This window comes from Dasypus novemcinctus, chromosome 6 (genome assembly GCF_030445035.2).
Source record: "Dasypus novemcinctus isolate mDasNov1 chromosome 6, mDasNov1.1.hap2, whole genome shotgun sequence".
NCBI lineage: Eukaryota > Metazoa > Chordata > Mammalia > Cingulata > Dasypodidae > Dasypus > Dasypus novemcinctus.
This window is the reverse complement of record NC_080678.1, coordinates 28,417,365-28,424,782: the sequence shown is the minus strand read 5'-3', so window position 1 is coordinate 28,424,782 and position 7,418 is coordinate 28,417,365.

The window sequence follows — 7,418 nt, the reverse complement described above, 5'->3', positions numbered from 1 at the left end:
CTAGAAAGAGAACACGTAGGCAAGGGGGACGTTAAACTCTCTCTCCCGTACAGTGCAGATGTGAGCAGCACAGGCGGGTAAGCGACTCTGCCAGCCTCAAGTGTTAGAACCAGGGAGGGCTGGCCCAACCCTTAAGTTCCAAGACAAGGACACAGCAGGCAACTCACATTGGCAAAACCAGTCTCATGGCCTCGCTTAGCTCAAGACAAGCAGTGAACTTAGCACTTAGCTGAGCAATCAGGCCAGAATGAAGAAGGGGAGAGTGACGGATGCGAGCTAACAGCTTTCCACAGGGAGCCCTCCAAAGCTTCTGAGCAAAGACAGGATGTGATGATACCCACATTTCAGAAAAAAATAATTCTGAGCACATGAAACAGTTAAAAAACTGTACTTAGTTATTTAAATCCCACCTTGTTTACAAATGGACAGAAGTGAGCACCATAATACTCTGAGATAATAAATTACTAAACTGAACTTATCGTGCAGGCCATGAGGCTGGGAGGAGGCAGAAGGGTGTATGTGGTCAAGGGCCCCCAGTGCAGCCTGGTCAGGAGGAGGGAAGACTGAGAGGGGTCTTGAAAAATGGGCAAGACTTAGAGGGACGGAGGAGGGTTGTGAGGGCCCTTTGGTGAGGCCCAGTTCACTATTTTTCATTAGTAAAAACTGGTAACCATAAAGTCACCAAGTACCGGGGTTCAATTGTAATGTATACGAAGGGCGATTCGTTACGGGTTGCAGGTGGCAGATGACTCTCCGAACACGAGGTGTTCTTCCACAGAAGGGATTCTTGCGGAGGGCAGAGAAAAGTCACACTGGAACTGAACAACGCTGAGGTCTGTTTCACTTGTGAGATACTGGTCTAAGGTCCTAAGGTCCTAGGCAGCAAGTCGAGAGAGCAAGCTAATAAAATATTTGCATGGGACCTGGGTAAAGTTGATATATTTCTCCTGTTCCCATGAAAATGCACTTTTCTTTTCTAATAAGTTATCATTTATGTAAGTGTCTACTGTGGGCCAGGCCCTGTGATAGGCATTTACACAGCTCATTTGTTTTTCACAGTGATTCTATTTAGGATGGCATACTAAACCACAGACTCAGAGAGGGAAGGTGGCCAATGTTCATAGCAGTGTTATTCACGATTGCCAAAAGTTGGAAACAACCCAGGGGTCCATCAGCTGATGAATGGATAAACAAATTGTGGAGTAAACACACGACTGAATATTATGTGGCATGAGTAGAAGAAATGAAGTCATGAAACATAAGACAACACGGATGAACCTGGAGGACATTATGTTGAGTGAAGCAAGCAAGACACAAAAGGACAAATACTGTATGATTGTGCTATTATGAACTAAATATATTATGTAAAATATAAATATATTATGTGAAATATGAATATGGGTAAAATTGCATATATAAGACCGTTCTCCTTTGAAGCTGATCAAATGTAGGCAGACAAAAAGCAAACAGTGTCCTGAATGGAGGAGACCAGACACAGTGCTGCACATTGTATGATTCCATTTGTGTAGAATGTTAAGTACAGATCAGTCTATAGAGATGAAAGTAGATTGGTGGTCGTGTAGGGCTGGAGAATGAATGCTAGGGCGTGTGGAGTCTTTCTGGAGTAATGAAATTATTCTGAAATTTTTGAGGTGATGAATGTACAACATTGTGATTATGCTGAAGGTCAATGATTGTACACTTTGGATAGATCATATGGTATGTCAATATATGTCAATAAAACTGCTTAATAAATAAATAAATAAATGTGTGAGAATAGCCAGAAATAGCAATTATATACATCAGAGGAAACAGAGAGAGTTTGATAGGTGAGGAATTTTCCATCTGTCTGTTTTTTGTTTATTGTTATTATTATATTGAAATAATGAAAATGCTCTAATAACGGTTAAAGTGATGAATGTGCAACTGTATGATTATACCAAATACCATTGATTGTGTGCTTTGGATGAACTGTATGCTTTATTAAAATGTACCAGTAAAATTGATTTGTTTAAAGAAAAAAAGAAAGAAAGGTGAGGTGAGGTGAGCTGGTAACCTGTGTCAAACCATTGATAAGTAAATCACACCCAGGCCCCTTGACTACCCAGGCCTCTGTAACAAATGTGAAGGAAGTCCTTTGGGAAAAGGTAACTGTTTCCTTAGGTCCTGTGTCAGAGACAAATCCATGTTCTCCTCTTCTTCCTGAGAGCATGGCTAGGCTATACTTCCCAGTACCCCTTGCAGTTAGGCATGGTCATGTGACAGCCCTAGCCAACAGAATCTGAGCAACATAATGTGTCCCAACTCTATGCCTGGCCCAAAGAAGAGCCATACACTGTGATCCCCCATATTTTTTCCTCCATTCTGATTATACTGGAGCCAATTATTAGAGCTATTTTGAAAACCACAAGACAAAGATGTCAGGGTTTGCATCAGCCTGAGTCCCAGAGAGAGTGCACACTGGCAGGCCACATTGCTGATCTGTTCACCTGCCCAGTACTGTCACATGAGCAAAAGCTCAAACTCTATATGTGAACCCCTGTATGTGCTGGCTCTGTTTGTTATAGCAGTTGGCCTACCCTAACTCTGCATTTAGCTATTTAGAATTTTAGCTATGACAGTTTGCTGAGCTCATGTATCAAGACCTCATTTGCCTGGCTGCAGGATCTGTGACGTGCTTCCCTTTTCTTCACCTTGAGAAGCTACTGGAGTGACTCTGGTCTGGCCCAGTGTGACATGGACACATTCTAGTGAAGGCCAGCTGCAAACACTATTTCAACTGCAAACTGAAATGACATTGACAGCGTTGGTTGGTCAAGCAAAATTTAGAAGCTTCTCAAGGAGTGAGCTGGTTTTGACCCTTTCTAAAGAGTTTCTTTTCCAATGCAGGTAGGGATTGCAGATTTAGCAAATAAAATGCAGGGCACTCAATTAAATTTGAATTTCAGATAAACAACTGCATCTGGGATTGAACTAGACAGACACTGACTACTGAAAAATATGCTAAGAACAACGAGGAAATTATTCTCTCTACTTCACTAACGAATGCAGCCTTCAAGCAGGAAGCTTTTGTGTAGGACGGTGTCTGTGAGGGCAAAACCATTTTCCTAATGATGCTAAGATGCTAATTGCATTTTTCACTCTCACTCTCTCACGAATGTACAGTAGAGTTTTTCAGCGGCCACATGACACATTTAGCGCAACAGACTGAATGTAGAACATATGGAAGAATCTGCTGTCTTCTGTTAGGCCGGACAGTAAGATTTACAAAAATGTAAACCAGTCCTACTAGTCTCACTAAATATTATAGTTCATGACAATATGGTCTTTCTATTAACATGTAATGGGTTCATGGTTATTATTTTTAAATAAATTCTTTTTTTTTAAACTGTAACAAGCATGGAGTGAGGGAATTACCTTCACCACAAGGATATTTTTGTGAGAATAGATGATTTGCAGAATTTGTCCATTCTGTAGGTTGTATTCTCACATTGTAAATTATATCATTCACAGCACAAAAGCTTTTCGTTTTTATATAGTCCAATTAGTCTATTGTTTTTCTTTTCACACCTGTGCTTTTGGTGTCATAGCTAAGAAGGCTTTGCCTAATCCAAGATCACAATGATTTACTCCTATGTTTCCTCCTAAGAGTTTCATTCTTTTAGCTTTTACATTTAGGGCTTTGATCCATTTTGAGTTATATTTTGTATAAGGTATAAGGAAAGGATCCAACTTCACTCTTTTGCACATGGATACCCAGTTGTCCCAGTATCATTTGTCCAAAAGACTATGCTTTCCCCGTTGAATTGCTTTAGCATGCTTATTGGAAATCAACTGGTAATAAATATAAGAGCTTATTTCTAGACTCTCTTAATTGCATTGATCTGTATGCCAGTTATCCTTATCCTTATCCAGTTATCTTTTTGCCAACACTGTGTTCATTACTACAGGTATGCACTAAGTGTGAAATCAGGAAGTGTAAGTCCTCCATTTTGTTCCACTTTTCCAAAACTGTTTCAGCTGTTCTGGGTCCCTTGCATTTCCTTTTAAATTTTAAGATCACCTTGTCAATTTCTGCAAAACCACAAGCAGTGGTTATGTAGAATCTCTATTTGAAAATGGGGAGTATGCTATTTTAACAATATTTCTGACCCATGAACTGGGGATATCTTTCTATTTATTTAGATCTTTCATTTATTTCAACAATATTTTATAGTTTTCAGGGTACAAATCTTATACCTCTTTTGTTAAATTTATCCCTAAGTATTTTATTCTTCTTGATGCTATTGTAAATGGAACTGTTTTCTTAATTTCATTTTTGGTGCTCAAGAGGCTGACTCTAGGTGAGATTATCCCCCGGCTAGGCTAAAAGCAAGAGTGACATCATATTATTTCTGTAATCCTCGTATTGTCCGGTATTGCATATTGCATTGCTGCATGTAGTAAGTGCTCAATAATCTCTGGTGAACAGAGCTCTCTGCCACTCTTCAGAATAGTAGGCTTTCATCTGTTCCCCTTTCTACCTTTGAGCTTTGTCTCTCTTGTCTCCATAGAACTTACACTCAGGGAGCTCCAGGGATCTAATTAGGGTTTGCCATTAATTAGACAAGTTGACAGCAAAACACTGCCACTATATGACACTACAATTCACATTCTAACATTCTAATGGAAAGCACTTACTTAAAGCCAAGATTAATTTCCTCTCCCCTCCCATATACACAAAAATATTTTTTTCAACCTGTACAGTAGAAAATTAAGACCCAATGTCCCAGAACAATTGATGGGACAAAAGCACAAAAGTAGAGACCATGGGGCAAGAACCTGGAGTCCCACCTTCATAATGAGTTCAATGAAATCTTTGAACACATTCATTTTATGTCTGTGTGAAAGTCATGGTTTTATCTTTTAAATATATGTATATATATATAGGTATATTCTTTAACAATTTCTAGAAGGCTAGAAGGACAATTAAATACAATAGTATCAAATATTTTTAATTAATCCCAGGCATATCTTGATTTTCTTTAACTTGTCATTTAATCGAGAGCTCTTGTCTACCACTGACAGAGACTAGCTTACAATATCCCTTTCAGAAGGTTCTTAGTTGTCTTCATTTTATTGATGAAGACCTGGGGTGGGGGGCCCCTCTGTAGAGGGGGGACCCTCTGGACGTTATGTAACCTACAGCTAAGAGGTATTGAGCATTTACGATCTGCCAGCCCCTTGGTCATGCTATTTCATTCTACTTCATGCAAACAGGAGAGGATGAGAAAACTCCATCTTGCCAAACCTTCCCCCATCACACCACAGGTTGAGTGCTCCCTGCTCTGCATCCTCCCAGCAATGACCTATTCCCCACTGCCTTAATCTGCACCAGGTTATATGCTGCTCTGAGAATGTTCCTCAGTCATTTCTGCACCTTTCCTCAACTCAGCTTTATGTTCTTTCATGGCAGAGAGAGAACATTGTGTGGTTTTTGTGGCTCCAAGCTCAGAGACTGATTGGGGCCCTGCATACTGTGGCATCACATTGTTCCTGGCCTGGACATACTGAGGGTGACTGCCATGGCTAATGACAACAGACAGGAGACAAGAACAATGACAGGTGATGTGCTTGTGGATAAAGCATCTTCAGACAAAATGCAAGGTAAAAGTGGAGCAACCATCGCAAAGGTTCATATTAAGTTCTGAAGAATACTTCCAGGTTGCAGCGGGGGGTGGGGTGGGAAAAATCAGGTCAAGCTACAAGGAGAAGGTGATATTTCCTCTGGGCTTTGAAAGATGCTGGAAGTTGGATATGTAGAAGAAATTGGTGTTCCCGATGGACAGAACAGCAGAGACAAAAGCCTCCAGTGGTAATTACAGGGAGGACATAAGGGAGAATGGATATGAGTCCATTTCACTGGAATAGCAGGTACAGGAAGGAACACAGCAAGATAATGAAATTGGTTAGTTTGGTGGGATCTTTGATGGGTGACAGCTTGAACATCAGGATTGGGGACTGAGAATCTAGTCTATAGAAAATAGGGAGCAATAGGGGGGTTTAGAACAGAGGAGAGGCACAATCAGAAATGTGCTTCAGAAAAATTCACCCATTGACTAGGAAAATGTATTGGAGAGGGAAAAGATTTGTAGCAGAGATAAAAGTATGAGATTATTTCACTAGACCAGAAAGAAGGAACAAATCTTAAACAACTAGGGCAGCAGCAGTGGGAAGGCAGAGGAGAGGAGAGGATATATGGGATCTGCCCAGAAAGAATGAACCAGGGGAACAGATGTAGCTCAGGCAGTTGTGTGCCTGCCTCCCACATAGGAGGTCCCAGGTTCAGTTACCAGTGCCTTCTAAAGAAGACAAACAACAAGCAGACATCAAGCAAAAAACAATGAGTAGACAATGCGCAAACAGACAAGGGAGCCATGTGGGGGGGGGGGAGGAGTGGAGAATGAACCAGATCCACTAGGATTTCACAAAGTGGGTGTGGGAGGAGAAGGGATCAATGTAGGATCAATTCTATTTCCAGGAAAGCTGGAAAAGTGACAACATTTAATGGATGTTTACTGGGTACCAGCCAATGTGCTAAGCCTTGACACATGCCTTAGCTCATAGAACCCTCCTAGCCACCCATAAGGCACTGTTTGAATCCCCACTTTACAGATATGGTCACCAAGGCACCAAAAGAATAAATAACTTATCCAAGTACATTCAGCTTGTGACATTGCTGGATGTGAGCTCAGGGTATTTATCGCCACAGACCACACTCTAAACCACAAGGCTAGGCTGCAGTGCCAGTCACTGAACCCAAGAATCCAAGAACTGTGGCAGGTTTAGGGTGGAAAAAGCCTGGAGACCAGATGAGTCCAGGAAGTATCAGAGAGCGTGGGCAGACGTGGGGTCAAGGGTAGAGGGAGCATTAAGAAAGGAGCATCTAACTGGAAAATGACCTCATACGGAAGGTTCAACGCGGATCAGCAGAATATCCCTGTCTACATAAAATAACATGACTTTAAAATGCTGTTTGACCTAATGTAAGGGGGAAATGGAAAGGAGAAATGAGTTTATATGGCTACGAGTCTCTAAAAAAGAGTCTGGAGGCTGTCAGAAGGATTGCCCTTATGCACAACTGAGCAGAGTCTGAGAAACAGATAAAGCAGATACAACCCCCAGTTATCGGTTCCTTCGAGAGCTAAAGAGACCCATGGGAGTTATGGTCATGGCAGATGGGGTTAACTACCAGGTCAGATGGCCCCTCTTTGGAACTGGTGTTTATGTGTGATGAATCTGGACTCAGATGGGATCTCTCTTCATAAGACTTTCATGCTAATGTGCTGGAGGTGCAGTTAGTGTCGGGGTTTAAGATATATTTAGGGGAGTTGAATCTCTGGACTGTCAATGTGATAGCCAGGTCCTGAACCTCAACA